The sequence below is a fragment of the Hyla sarda genome, chromosome 12, assembly GCF_029499605.1.
Source record: "Hyla sarda isolate aHylSar1 chromosome 12, aHylSar1.hap1, whole genome shotgun sequence".
NCBI classification, from domain to species: domain Eukaryota; kingdom Metazoa; phylum Chordata; class Amphibia; order Anura; family Hylidae; genus Hyla; species Hyla sarda.
In genome coordinates, this window is record NC_079200.1 from 46891679 (window position 1) to 46907350 (window position 15672).

Below are 15672 nucleotides of genomic sequence, written 5' to 3' on the forward strand. Positions count from 1 at the left end.
GTGTATTCTCCTCACTATAGAGAAGACGTCACCTGTAGTCACTGATATCATTGTGTATTCTCCTCACTATAGAGAAGACATCACCTGTAGTCACTGATATCATTGTGTATTCTCCTCACTATAGAGAAGACGTCACCTGTAATCACTGATATCATTGTGTATTCTCCTCACTATAGAGAAGATGTCACCTGTAGTCACTGATATCATTGTGTATTCTCCTCACTATAGAGAAGACATCACCTGTAGTCACTGATATCATTGTGTATTCTCCTCCCTATAGAGAAGACGTCACCTGTAGTCACTGATATCATTGTGTATTCTCCTCACTATAGAGAAGACGTCACCTGTAGTCACTGATATCATTGTGTATTCTCCTCACTATAGAGAAGACGCCACCTGTAGTCACTGATATCATTGTGTATTCTCCTCACTATAGAGAAGACATCACCTGTAGTCACTGATATCATTGTACATTCTCCTCACTATAGAGAAGACGTCACCTGTAATTACTGATATCATTGTACATTCTCCTCACTATAGAGAAGACGTCACCTCTAATCAATGATATCATTGTGTATTCTCCTCTCTATGTCCTATCAGTGCTGGAGTCACTTGTCAGGTCAGTGAGACTACAACTCCCAGCATAACCTCACCACTGCATAAAGGGGTACTCTTCTGGAAACCATTTTTTTTTTAATCAAATGGTGCTACAATGTTAAACAGATTTGTAAATTACTTATTTTTAAAAATCTTAATCGTTCCAGTACTTATTAGCTGCTGTATAAGCGATTCATAGGAAGTTATTTTCTTTTTTAATTTCTTTTCTGTCTGACCACAGTGCTCTCTGCTGACACCTTTGTCCATGTCAAGAACTGTACATAGTAGGAGCAAATCCCCATAGCAAACCTGTCCTGCTCTGACAGTTCCTGACATGGACAGAGGTGTCAGCAAATAGCACTGTAGTCAGACTGGAAAGAACTACACAACTTCCTGTGGAGCATACACCAGCTTATAAGTACTGTAAGTATTAAGATTTTAAATAGAAGTAATTTACAAATTTGTTTAACTTCCTGGCACCAGTTGATATAAAAATAAATGTTTTCCAGTGGAGTACCACTTTAAGTAATTCTGGGAGCTGTACATTTAAATGGTGAAAACTTCTTTAACACTTTCCCATTCTGTGGCAACTGGTATATCTGATTATTATACCGGAATTTCTCACAATGCGCTACAACAGTGACGTCTGTCACAATATGCTAAAAACTTACTTGAGGGAGGGGGTAGGTATGGGGGTGACACCATTTTCTACCGCACTGGGTGACACCAACCCTAGCAACGCCACTGGCCTCCAGCTGTTGCAAAACTACAACTCCCAGCATTCCCGGACAGCCAACGGGTAGGAGCTCTGGTTGGGAAACACTTGTATTGTATATGGTTTGGAGGATTGGTTGTATAAATAACGGCCATTGCATTGTCGGTATTTTTTATATAAAAATACCGGCAGGGTCGCCAAAATACCGGAAATACCGGCCAAGTGGCAACCCTGGTGGAAGAAGTCTTTTAGAAAACCACATATTGGGGGAGATTTATCAAAACCTGTCCAGAGGAAAAGTTGCCCAGTTGCCCATAGCAACCAATCAGATCGTTTCTTTCATTATACAGAGGCCTTGTTAAAAATGAAAGCAGCAATCTGATTGGTTGCTATGGGCAACTCAGCAACTTTTCCTCTGGACAGGTTTTCGTAAATCTCCCCCATTATGTTTATAGACACATAAAACATACTATTTAATGCAGTGGTCTCAAACTGTGACCCTCCAGATGTTGCAAAACTTCAAATCCCAGCAAGCCCGGACAGCCAACGGCATGCTGGGAGTTGAAGTTTTGCAACATCTGGAGGGTCACAGTTTGAGACCACTGATTGAATATCAACCAGAAGGGCATTAAATGGCCATTTTAGAGGGGGTGATTTATTAAAACCTGTACAGAGGAAAAGTTGCCCATGGCAACCAATCGGATCGCTTCTTTCATTTTTTAAAAGGCCTGTGAAAAATGAAAGAGATCTGATTGGTTGCTATGGGCAACTCAGCAACTTCTCCTCTGCACAGGTTTTGATAAATCTCCCCCATAGTGTATAGAAAATGATACAGATCAGTTCTGTTACCGTATATCATCTTTTATAGCACTAGATCAGTGGTTTCTGACCAGTTCAAAACTACAACTCCGAGTATTATGTTTTTTTTTATTTATTTTTTAAACAAATTCCAAGTATCTGAGTAGAACGACTTGATTCCGGTAATACTTTGGAGAGGGGAGCTCGGGGTTCTTGTGCAAAGTAAACAGGTTGGCTTTTCTGTGTAGCAGTCCCTAGTGATGCTAGATAATGATTCTGAAAGTGCTGCCCTTTAAATGCCAGGACGTCAGCACTGAGCAAATGGCTTTCAGTTCTGAACTGTGCTGGCAAGAAGATGGCCAAAATCTGTGACATTATTTTTATTTCACTTAAAGGGGTAGTCCAGGGGTGAAAAACTTATCCCCTATCCTAAGTATAGGGGATAAGTTTGAGATCGCGGGGGGTCCGACCACTGGGGCCCCCGCGATCTCTATGTACGGGGGCCAGGCTTAGGCTCTCCGGCCAGATAGCGGGTGTCGACCACCGCACGAAGCGGCGGCAGACACGCCCCCTCAATACATCGCTATGGCAGAGCCGGAGATTGCCAAAGGCTGTCGGGGCCCCGTACAGGAGATCGCGGCGGGCCCCAGCGGTCGGACCCCCGCGATCTGCAACTTATCCCCTATCCTTAGGATAGGGATAAGTTGTTCACCACTTGTTCACCACTGGATTACTCCTTTAAAGGGAATTGTTCACCTAGGTTATAGTGTGGGTGAACAGGAGCCCGATGAGGGGTCACTGACTAAAATAAGTACCTTAGGTCCGGAGATATGTATTATCGAAGATCCACTGCTATGTTACTGAGAATTGCGTGCTGGAGGCGGAGACCTTCCAGCTCAATTTACACGTTCCCCGAAGGAGATTTATCAACTTCCGTAGTAGATTTTTTTCACGTACTTGTGCACTTGCGACTTTTCCATACATGCTGCAACTGATTCTTGCTTATTCCAAAGCCGATTTTTTAAATCCGCTCACGTAGTAATTATTATTATTATATTTTTTTTTTTACTTGCAGTGGTCATGTATTTGTCAAATGCGATAGTCGCTATTTAAGAAGGAAAAAAAGTTGCATTTCCATTTAAAAGTCACATATGTATTCCAGGTCCAACCTGGCTTACAGGAAGTGCATTCCTCTGCAGAAAAGGAAATTAACACCCACTTTAAAGGGCTACTCCGGCATTAAGACATCTTATCCCCTATCCAAAGGATAGGGGATAAGATGCCTGATCGCGGGGGTCCCGCCCCCTCCGACGCCCCCTCCCATAGGCTTGCATTGAGGGGGCGGAGTGTGACATCACACAGAGGTGAAGCCATGACGTCACAATGCTCCAGCTGATTATAACGGGGTGCTGCATGCATGATCACGGGGGTCCCCAGCAGCCGGACCCCCGCGATCAGGCATCTTATCCCTTATCCTTTGGATTTTAGGGTGGTAATAAAGGGTTGATAAAGAACTTTGGCTATTAACCCCTTGGGGACCGAGCCCATTTTGACCCCAATGACGGGAGCATTTTTTGCACATCTGACCACTGTCACTTTAAGCATTAATAACTCTGGGATGCTTGTACTTATAAATTTGATTACAAGATTGTTTTTTCGGGACATATTCTACTTTATGTTAGTGGTAAATTTCCTTAGATACTTGAATAACTTACTTGGTGAAAAATTCCCAAATTTCATGGAAAATTTGGAAATTTAGCATTTTTATAACTTTGAAGCTCTCTGCTTGTAAGGAAGATAGACATACTAAATAAATTATATATTGATTCACATATACAATATGTCTACTTTATGTTGGAATCATAAAGTTTAATTATTTTTACTTTTTGAAGACATAAGAGGGCAGCAATTTTCCAATTTATCAAGTAAACTTCAAAATCTGAATTTTTTAGGGGCCAGTTCAGTTTTGAAGTGAATTTGAGGGTCTTTATGTTACCCCAGGAAATACCCCATAATGGACCCCATAATGAAAACTGCACCCCCTCAACATATTCAAAATGACATTCAGAAAGTTTGTTAACCCTTTAGGTGTTTCACAGGAATAGCAGCAAAGTGGAGGCGAGAATTCATGTTCATGAGAAAAAAAGTGTTCTTGTAGACCCATATTTTTTATTTTTACAAGAGGTAAAAGGAGAAAAAGCCCCCCAAAATGTGTAACCCAATTTCTCTCAATTAAGGAAATACCTCATATGTGGATGTGTGCTTTGTGGGCGCGCTGGAGGTCTCAGAAGGGAAGGAGCAACATTGGAATTGTGGAGAGTGAATTTTGCTGAAATAGTTTTTGGGGGGCATGTCACATTTAGGAAACCCCTATGGTGCCAGAACAGCGAAAAACACGCCACATGGTACACTATTTGGGAAACTACACCCCTCAAGGAACGTAACAAGGGGTACAGTGAGCCTTAACACTCCATAGGTGTTTGACGAATTTTCAATAAAGTTGGACGTGAAAATGAAAAATGTAATTTTTTTTCACAAAAATGCTTATGTTACCCCAAATTTTTCATTTTCACAAGGGGTAATAGGTGAAAATGTCCCCCGAGATTTGAAACCCCATTTCTCTCGAGTAAGGAAATATATCATGTATGGATGTAAAGTTATCTGTGGGTGCATTAAAGGGCTCAGAAGGGAAGGAGGGACATTTGGCTTTTGAAAAGCGAATTTTGCTGAAATGGTTTTTGCGGGGCATGTCTCATGTTTAAGAAACCCCTATGGTGCCAGAACAGCAAAAAAAAAAAAAAAAAAAACACCCCACATGGCAACTATTTGGGAAACTACACCCTTCAAGGAACATAACAAGGAGTACAGTGAACCTTAACACCCCACAGGTGTTTGAAGACTTTGCATTGAAGTTGGACATGAAAATTAAATATTTTATTTTTTTCACTAAAATGCTGATGTTACCCCAAATTTTTCATTTTCACAATGGGTAATAGACGAATATGTCTCCTAATATACCTAATATACCTCATATGTGGATGTAAAGTGTTCTGCGGGTGCACTAGAGGGCTGAGAAGGGAAGGAGCGACATTGGGCTTTTGGAAAACAAATTTTGCTGAAATGGTTTTTGGGGGGCATGTCACATTTAGGAAGCCCCCATGGTGCCAGAACAGCAAAAAAAAAAAAAAAAAAAACACATGGCATACTATTTGGGAAACTACACCCCTCAAGGAACGTAACAAGGGGTGCAGTGAGCATTTACACCCCACTTGCGTTTGATAGATCTTTGTAACAGTGGGCTGTGCAAAAATTTAATTTTTCATTTAAACGGACCACTGTTCCAAAAATCTGTCAGACACCTGTGGAGTGTTAAGGCACACTATACCCCTTGTTACGTTCTGTGAGGGGTGTAGTTTCCAAAATGGGGTTACATGTGGGTATTTATTTTTTTGCGTTTATGTCAGAACAGCTGTAAAATTAGTCACTCCTGTGCAAATCACCAATTTAGGCCTCAAATGTACATAGTGCGCTCTCACTCCTGAACCTTGTTGTGCGCCCGCAGAGCATTTTATGCCCACATATGGGGATTTCCATACTCAGGAAAAATTGTGTTACAAATTTTTGGGGTCTTTTTTTCCTTTTTCCACTTATGAAATGAAAAGTATGGGGCAACACCAGCATGTAAGTGTAAAAAATAAAAAAAAAGTTATATTAAAATGCTGGTGTAGAGCCCAACTTTACCTTTTAATAAGGGGTAAAAGGAGAAAAAGCCACCAAAAATTTGTTGCGTAATTTCTCCCGAGTATAGAAATACCCCATATGTGGCCCTAAACTGTTTCCTTGAAATACGACAAGGTTCTGAAGTAAGAGAGCGCCATGTGCATTTGAGGCCTAAATTAGGGATTTCCATAGGGGTGTACCTGGATGCAAGTGTTACACTTGCCTCCTCCACCAAAAATACTGTAAGTCAGTTTTCCCCAAACAAGGTGCCTCCAGCTGTTGTAAAACTCGCAACATGTCTGGACAGTCAATGACTATCCGGCAATACTGGGAGTTGTTATTTTGCAACAGCTGGGGGCTCCGTCTTGGAAAAACTGACGTACAAGATGTTTAAAATTTTTATTGGGGAGGGGGGGGGGGGCGACAGTGTAAGGGTGTAGTGTATATTTAGTGTTTTACTCTTTATTTAGGGTAAGTGTAGTGTAGTGTTTTTAGGGTACATTCACACGGGCGGGGGTTTACAGTGAGTTTCCCGCTGCAGCGGAAAATTTGCCGCATCTCAAACTTGAAGCGTGAAACTTGTTGTAAACCCCCACCCATGTGAATGTACCCTGTACATTCATGGATGGGGCAAAACTACAACTCCCAACATGCCCTGACAGACCGTGCATGCTGGGAGTTGTAGTTATGTAACAGCTAGAGGCACACTGGTTGGAATTTGGAAACACTGAGTTAGGTAACAGAATACCACTGTCTGTTTTCTACCGCAGTGTTTCCCAACCCATGTGCCTCCAGCTGTTGCAAAACTACAACTCCCAGCATGCATGGTCTGTCAGTGCATGCTTGGAGTTATAGTTTTGCAACAGCAGGAGGCACACTAGTTGGGAAACACTGAGTTAGGCAACATAAAATGTTTCCCAACTAGAGTGCCTCCAGATGTTGCAATACTACAACTCCCAGTTTGCCCAGACAGCCAAAGGGCATGCTGGGAGTTGTAGTTTTGCAACAACTGGAGGAGAACAGTTTGGAGACCACTGTGTAGTGGTCTCCAAACTTTAGCCCTCCAGATGTTTCAAAACTTCAAATTCAAGCATACCCAGACATGCTGGGAGTTATAGTTCGGCAACATCTGAAGGGCCACATGTTGCCGAACTACAACTCCCAGCATGCCTGGACAGTCTCGGCATGCTTTGAACTGACATCTGAAGCGCTACAGTTTGGACACGACTGTACAGTGGTCTCCAAACTGTGCTCTTCCAGATGTTGCAAAACTACAACTCCCTCCATGCTGAGACTGTCCAGGCTTGCTGTGAGTTGTAGTTCTGCAACATCTGAAGGGCCAGGTGTTACAGAACTACAACTCCCGGCATGCCTGGACTATCTGGGCATGCAGAGAGTTGTAGTTTTGTAATATCTGGAAGGACAGTGGTCTCCAAACTGTGGTCCTCCAGATGTTACAAAACTACAACTCCCAGCATGCCCAGACAGCTAAAGCATGCTTGGAGTTGTAGTTTTGAAACTCCTAGATACAGCTGTGAAGATCACTTTACGGCGATCTTCACAGCTGCATCTTACACCGCTGCCACTTGCCTGCCGCCCGTCTCCTGGTCCCTGGTCCCCGCACCGGAGGTAACTGCCGCCGATCCCCGTCGCACCATCGCCACCATCTTTCCCCCGCTCTGCCCGACATCCAGGGGTGGGCAGAGTGGGGGAAATTAACTTTCACCCTCGCTCCTGCCATGCGATTCGCCGGTCAGTCCTGACTGGCCAATCACAGTGCCACCTCACTCCTATCCTTCAGGATGGTCGAAGCTGTGTCTGATAGCTCCGATCATCCCCATTTTCCGGGCTATCAGGTCATCAGAGACCCGATCAGCCCGGAATCGCAGCGAATCGCCGAATTTGCAGCAATCGCCGACATGGGGGGGGGGGGGGGCGATATTCTCAGTACTCCCTAGGCATTTTCATGGGATGCCTGCTGAATGATTTCAGCAGGCATCACGTTCCGATCCCCATCCGAGTAGCATTGGGGATCGAAATTCCCACAGGCGTACAGGGCGTACAGGACCTTAAGTACCAGGGCGCAAAGGTGGACCCATACGCCCGTGGTCCCCAACAGGCTAAGGGAAAACTTTTTAATCAAGATTGTGCGATTATTTGATGTATTTGATTTGATGTAGTTTGCATGTAAGCAAAAGTAAGTAAAAAAAAATTGTCATATAAAAGCCATGCGTTTGAAAAGAATGATAAATCTCCTTCCCAGTGACGTGGAGTTGTTGGTCTTGTGAGTGCTCAGTTTGTGCATGCGCTTACATGACCGACGACGTGGAATCACAGACAAATATGTAAATTGAGCTGGCAGGGCCCCGCCTCCAGTGTGCATTTCCCAGAATGAGACATTTCTCCGCACCTAAGGTATATATTTTAGTCATTGACCCCTCATAGGACTCCTGTCCAGTCTGACAGTTTTCCTTTAAGTGTCCTGCTCACAATAAAGTTAGTGAAAGAAGATAGTCCACATCATTTATATGCATATTGCTTTTTTTTTTCAAATGTCAAATTTTTCCTACTTTAAGCGTGACCATGTTTGTTATACACAACCCCAAATGGGGAATATCTGACATGTGACCGTACACCTAATAACTGTATATAATAAATATATATATATATATATATATATATATATATATATATATATATATATGGCTGAAACCAAGAGGATATCTAGAAACTAGGCCTCTCTGAGCATAAACCAGCTCTATGTGAAAGTTAAAGGCTATGGAAATTTTTTGCAATTAATGTTTTTTTTATTGTTCTACAATAGTCAAATGCACCTTTTAAATAGTCTCCATTTTTTTCCTTTTAGCTGTTATGGATTTTCTGCTCTCTAAGGGATTCAATATTCTGCAGGTAGCAGTGTAGCAGGTTCCACCAGCACTAGGAGTACTTGGAAATGCTCTTTCCATAGACGCCAATTCATTTCCATGTGGATTATGCAGAAATTCATTCTTCGGAGTGCGAAATTTACATTTCCATGGTGGAAATTTTGCCAGATGCACGGTGAAGCAGAGTCTCATTGAAAACAATGGAAGGCTGCTGCAACGGAACACAATGGATTTCACATGGAAATTCACATGGCCCTTCGTTTTCACATGGCCCTTCGTTTACGAATTAGCAGCAGGGAGGGGGAAATGGTTACATACCAGCTCATATTGTGGACAGCAGGGAGAGAAACCTTGGAGGGAAGCTCCCACAGGTCAAGAAGAAAAGAGCAGATAGGAGGCAGTCTGCAGGGGATTTTGTACATGGGATGTGTACAAATATCAAATTATACAAATATAAAAATGTACAAAGTAAACTGTCCAAGTTGTATAACATAAAGCATAATATTAATTATAATTAATAATTACATTAGCTTTTAAAGTTGACGTGTCAGCAGCTAAACAGGGGTAATTATAATCCCATGACTAGATAGGGATACTTATCATGATTGTGTGGATATTTTGTGGATATTTAGTTTCATCTCCATGGTCCTTTCACGCACTGAGATAAAAGCCTTTTTGTTGGTATTTAAATGAGCACCCAGGGAGTGTTGTCCTGCACGGCAAGAGCCCATCTTCTCTTATTCACTGTTTTAATGTCCGCTTCCATAGATTTAACACTCCTTTCATTGGCAGAGAGCATGGAGGTGGTAAATAAAAGGCGAAGGGCTTTACAACCCTGAGCTTGTGCTGGGGAACACCCCCTGCGCACTTAAGCCGTATTTATATATTAACAAATAGGCTTTTATGTCAGTGCTGGCAAAAAATATGGAGATTAAAAAAGAAAAAAAAAATAAGTCAATAAATATAACAATGCTTAGAATCCTGTAGCTGTGGGGTTATTTTTGACCCCCATCCAGTTGCTGACACATCCCTTTTAAGGCAAGAGCATACTATCCTGCAATAAAAAAAATACAACTAGGCCACCAAATGTGCTATAAATCTGTACCCCTTAAGGACAACAGACAAAATGTACATCCTGATGGCTGAAACTTAGCACACCATGATGTACATATACGTTCTGTTCATGACGCGAGCACCGGAGTGTTGCTCGCATCATGCACGACAGGTCCCGGCTGCTATTGGCAGCCAGGGAGCCACTGGTAAACATTTATATCAGCGATTGTGCTGATTTCACCATTAAAGGGGTACTCTGGTGGAAAACATTTTATTTATTTTTTTAAATCAACTTGTGCCAGAAAGTTAAACAGCTCTCTGCTGCCACCTCTGTCCATCCCTTACCTGCTCCGGCCGTCATTCCAGGGTCTTCTTTTCTGGTCTGCCTTCGAGCAGACCAGAGAAGAAGATTGCCAATAATACTGATCACTGTTATGCCTATTCATAGCACTAAACAGTATAAGCAATCTAAGAATTGCTATAAATCGACCTCTGTGGAGACATAAAAAGTGTAAAATAAATGTAATAAAAAGTTTGAAAAAGCCCCTCCCCCAATAAAAAAATATTTGTTTAAAATAATTAAGTTGTAATTTAAAATGATTTATAAATATATTTGTTATCTGCGTGTGCAGAAATGTCTGAACTATCAAAATATAATGTTAATGATCCCGTACGGTAAATGGCATAAACTTATAAAATTCTGTGTTTTGGCCACATCACATCCAAGGAAAATGAAATTAAAAGTGATTAAAAAAAAGTCACATATATACAAAAGTGTTACCAATAAAAACTACAGATCACAATGCAAAAAATTTGTCCTCATACAGCCCCGTCCACAAAAAATAGTAGAGGGGTCGGAATAGGTAGAGAGGTAGAGGGGTCGGAATAGGGCGATTTAAAACATACAAATTTTATTTAAAAAGTTAGATTTTTTTTTTAAGTAGTGGAATAATAGAAAAGCATGTAAACATGGGTATCATTTTAATAGTATTAACCCACAGAATAAATAGAACATGTAATTTTTACTGTAAAGTGCAGTGTGTAAAAACAAAAACCCTCCAAAAGTAGCAAAATTGCGTTTTTCTTTTCAATTTCCCCACAAAATAGCCCTTATACTGATATGTGAATTTAAAAAAAAAAAAATTTATGTGTTTTAGAAGGCAAGGAGGAGAAAACAAAAAAGCAAAAATTAAACTGGCTTTGTCCTTAAAGTCAAAATGGGCTGTGTCCTTAAAGGGATATTCCGGCTTTAAACATTTTATCCCCTATCCAAATTATAGGGGATAAGATGTATGATCCTGGATGGCCCGCCACTAAGACCCCCGCGGTCTCCCCGCAGCACCCGCATTATGTGCGGAGCTGCGTCTCCAGGCTCGGAAACTGGAAGTTTCCGGGACTGCAGACGTAACACCACGCCTCCCTTGTGACGTCACATCACTGCCCCTCCATTCATGTCTATGGAATGGGGCGTAATGGCCGTTACGCCCCCTCCCACAGACATGAAGGGAGGGGGTGTGACATGACGTCATGATGGGGGCATGGTGTTACGTCACTTCTCCAGTAACAAAAACTTCCGGTTTCTGAGCCTGGAGACACAGCTCCACACATAATGTGGGTGCTGCGGGGAGAATGCGGGGGTCCCGGCGGCGGGCCACCTGTGATCAGACATCTTATCCCGTATCCTTTGGATAGGGGGTAAAATGTCTAAAGCCGGAATACCCCCTTTACGGTTTAAGAATATTGTAACAAACATCTTAGCACTGAAAGGTTTCGCCTGACTAATTCCTCAAATTGTAAGACTCTTGGATAAATCCCTAAATGTATTCAGATGTCGGACACTCCTGAATGATTAGACTCCAGACCAGACCCCTAGATTTTTTTTTACAGCCCTAAACCCTAATTTATCAGACCTCACACCTAACTGATTAGTTATCAACCCCCAGAACAGACTCTTTGACTTTCAGACCACTTTATAATAAGACCCCAGACCAGGCCCCTAAAATTGGGGATGTAGATTATCAGGCCCATAGACCCAACAATTATTGAACCAGGCTCCGAGATTATCATAGCATTGACCCCAAAACATCTTATTGTCAAACCCCAAACCAGATTCCTAAATTTTATGCCGTCATATCATCAAACCCCAGACAAGACCCTAATATTAGGAATGTAAATCCTTAGACACTTACTCCAGGAAAGACTAGAAAGTATTTTTTTGGATACTGCAATGAAGATTGTTTGTGTTAGCATCATTGTTGATCTGGGGCTGTAAGGGGGTTAATGACAGTATGTAATCCATAACAACAAGGAAAAAAAACTGTTTATCCAGTGACACATCCTCAGTGACCTGTACTGGAGTTAATTGTCACTCAAAGTTGTCAGCAGAATAGAAACCATAGTGTAACAGGGAATTCAAAAAACCTTTACAATGTACAGTTAAAAAGGAAAAAAGGTTGTTCAGCTCACCACTTGCTGAGGGAATCAATGGATAGATATGCGGTTGTCATGTGGTCATCATGCGGTTTTTGCAAGTAAGGTTCGGAGCACGGACATCGCGGACGCGTTTCGAACTTGCTAAGAGTTCTTAGTCATGACTAAGCAAGTTCGAAATGCGTCAGCATTAATTTTAGCATACCCATGGATTTTTTGTTGTTTTCTTTTTGTTCCATGTTTTTAACTATGTGAAGTAAAATTTAAGTTTTACCTATTTTTGTGAGCTGGACCCCTTACCTTCACTCCCTTTGATCTACAGTTAAAAAGCCCATACAAAAATTCAGCTATATTACTATAGGAAATTAAAAGTGCAACACCAACCAAAAAGTGAACTTTTAGCTTTTGGCCACAGCAAATACTTTACAGTATTATAAACTTAAAGCCTACTCGTCAGATCCAACAAAAAAAACCATTATTTTATACATATATATATATATATATATATATATATATATATATATATATATCACTCAGTACCTAATTCTGACCAAGTACATAAAATTTTTATGTGTCTATCACCTTTATTTATTTTTTTACTACACTTTTAATTTAGCTCACTAGTCTGAATTCCTCTCAAAGGGAGGGGGTGTGGCCTCACTGTGCAGGTCTCCGCCCCCTCCCTCAGTATGCTGTCTGCTCACATCTACCCTAGCATTAGCAAAACTACAACTCCCAGCTTGTCCTCAATGACAGTAGCGGGCCACAAGCTGACACTGGGAGGAGTTTCCCTCCAGCTGTGAGCCCTGCGCTCACAGCTGCCAATCAAGGAAGTGTGTCCATGACATAGGTGATGACGCATGGACACAGCAGGACTAGTATGTGTCCAAGCAGACAGTGTGGGCAGTTGTTTGACTGGCTTTTTCAGTATGAAATACTGAAAATTTTCTAATGAAAGCAATTGCAAAACCTATTGGAAACCCTCCCCATTAAAAAATGATTCTGCAGACTGTATGTTATAGAGCAAGAGGAGCTGTATAGAGTGATATATAGTTTTGTGGGAAAAGTTCCAGAATAACTTGTCATTAAGCCATGTAAATCTAAGTAGTCATGTGGGCGGTCTAACTCAGACAATGACAGTTCTCTGTGTATAAGTGTGTTTGTAGCGAAAGCTGTTAAACACTGATTTGGACCGCCCACTTGACTGTTGTGCTCATTCTTGGCAGTCCTACTCAGAGATTAACATTGCTCTCTAATTGCACAATTATACACACAGGAGGTAGCTGTCAGTGTCTACGTAGAACCGCCCGCATGACTTCTTTCTCATAAAGATGCTAAAAAAAACAAAAAAACGTTAGTACAAGTTTGAATAGAGGGAGGAATTGAAATACAAAGTAGTATTTATAAGAAAATTGCTAAACTTTTCATTATACAAAAGAGGACCGGTCATCTTTTTTGAACATTTTTAATGCAGAAGCCGCTGCAGCTACATGATCTAAAGTCACCGCTTTAAATCATTGAACCACAGCGGCTTCTGCGGGGACAGAAAGAGTTTATCGGCATATAACACGCACTCACAAGCACCCTCATTTTAACATAGATATTTGGGTAGAAAAAAACTTTTTTACCCATATTCCCTTGGAAAAATTAGGGTGCGGGTTATAGGCCAGTGCGTGGCATATCACAATAAATACGGTATGTGTTGTGCTGTTCCTACTTTTTTCTTAAGGAATATTTTTGAATAAATTGATAACATCACCATTTTCCTTGTCAAATTGGGGTGTCCCTACACAGTCTGGAGATCCCCCCCTCCCCCCCAAGAAACAGAAGCACTCTTTAGGCCGTACCTAGTATTGCAGTATTTACAGTAAGTAAATGTTGCAGGGCTGCAATACCAGTCCCAGGTTTCCAATGAAAAATAAGGAATAAGTTTCTTTGAATTAGACCAGTACAAATATATAAAAGTTTTGTGCCTATCATTTAGTGTGCAGTCACTCATCTAGTCAGCACCTTCGTACCTGGAAGCCAAGTAACTTGTCATGATACTAAAAATTGTATTTATGTGTATGACAGTACAGCGGTTTTGTTGCCTGCAGAGAATATTATCTTTAATCGACAAATATTTCTTCTAAATATTTTATTTCCTCCTCTTCATGGAGAATGTTAATCTCAGCACTTTTTCTCGGTCTTGCAGTCAGGCACACCCATCGGGACATAACACAACTTCCCCTTCGCAGAGCCACAGTTCATCTCTGTATGTGAAAGAGTTTATAAATCACTGCTGTGCACACACATCCCATTTATGTGTAGTGTATATCAAAGGTGGAGATGTTCCAGCCTCTATCAGACTGGGCTCACATCCAAATCTCAAATACAAAGGGGTGATCTCTGCAGAGCTATAAGATAGTCGGCATGATAGCTGGCCATGATGGTTAGAGCTCTATACTGCCGCAATTGTAAAACTGAACCTGTTGCTTCCACTCAGAAGCTGCACCAATATTCTTGACAGAACAGTCTAGGAAGGATTTAAAAAAAAGTCAGTATATAACCTGTCCCAATATAGACTTGTGCTAGAGAAACTTAGGGACACGGTGCTAATTTAAAGGGGTACTCCGCCCCCAGACATCTTATCCCCTATTCAAAGGGGTCTTGCCGCTGGGACCCCTCGTCGTTCAGAACATTATGTTCAGAATGATGGGTTCAGGCCGCCTTGGTCATGACATCACACCACACCCCCTCCATTCATGTCTATGGGAGGGGGCTTGACGGCCGTCACATCCCCTTCCATAGACACGAATGGAGGGAGTGTGGGGTGACGTCACAACCACGACTTATGTGTAGTGTATATCAAAGGTGGAGATGTTCCGGCCTCTATCAGACTGTGCTGGGCCATCACGCCCCCTCCCATAGACATATATGGAGGGGGCGTGGGGTGACGTTACAGCCACAGGCACCTGAACTCAGAGTTCTGAGCATAAATGTTTAGAATATCGGGGTGCCGGCACAGAGATCGTGGGGATTCCCAGCGGCGGGACCCCCCACCCACCTGCCCGCAATCAGACATCTTATCCCCTATCCTTTGGAGATAGGATGTCTAGGGGCAGAGTACCCCTTTAATGCTGCCTCTTCATCTTCATTCTCATGATCGGTGCGTTTCCCATAAATCAGACTCCCGTCAAGCATTAATTGGTGGCATATTCATGAGTAGGGAAAAGGCCGTTCAGTCAGTATGATGCCACTGCAGTTCTTCATACTAGTAATAAACTTTGTTAAAAAAAAGTGCACTTAGCAGGAATAAAAATCTTGAAAGCATCTGTTTCCAGTTCTCTTACCTTGACATTTAATACTTCATTGAACACAGAGAAATGTTAGGAACATGCACATATATTAAAGTCCAGATATAGCTTTATCAGGTTAAAAAGAGAAAGGTTACCTTTTGTAATCCTTCATTATTTCTCTTGTTTGTTAATCCAC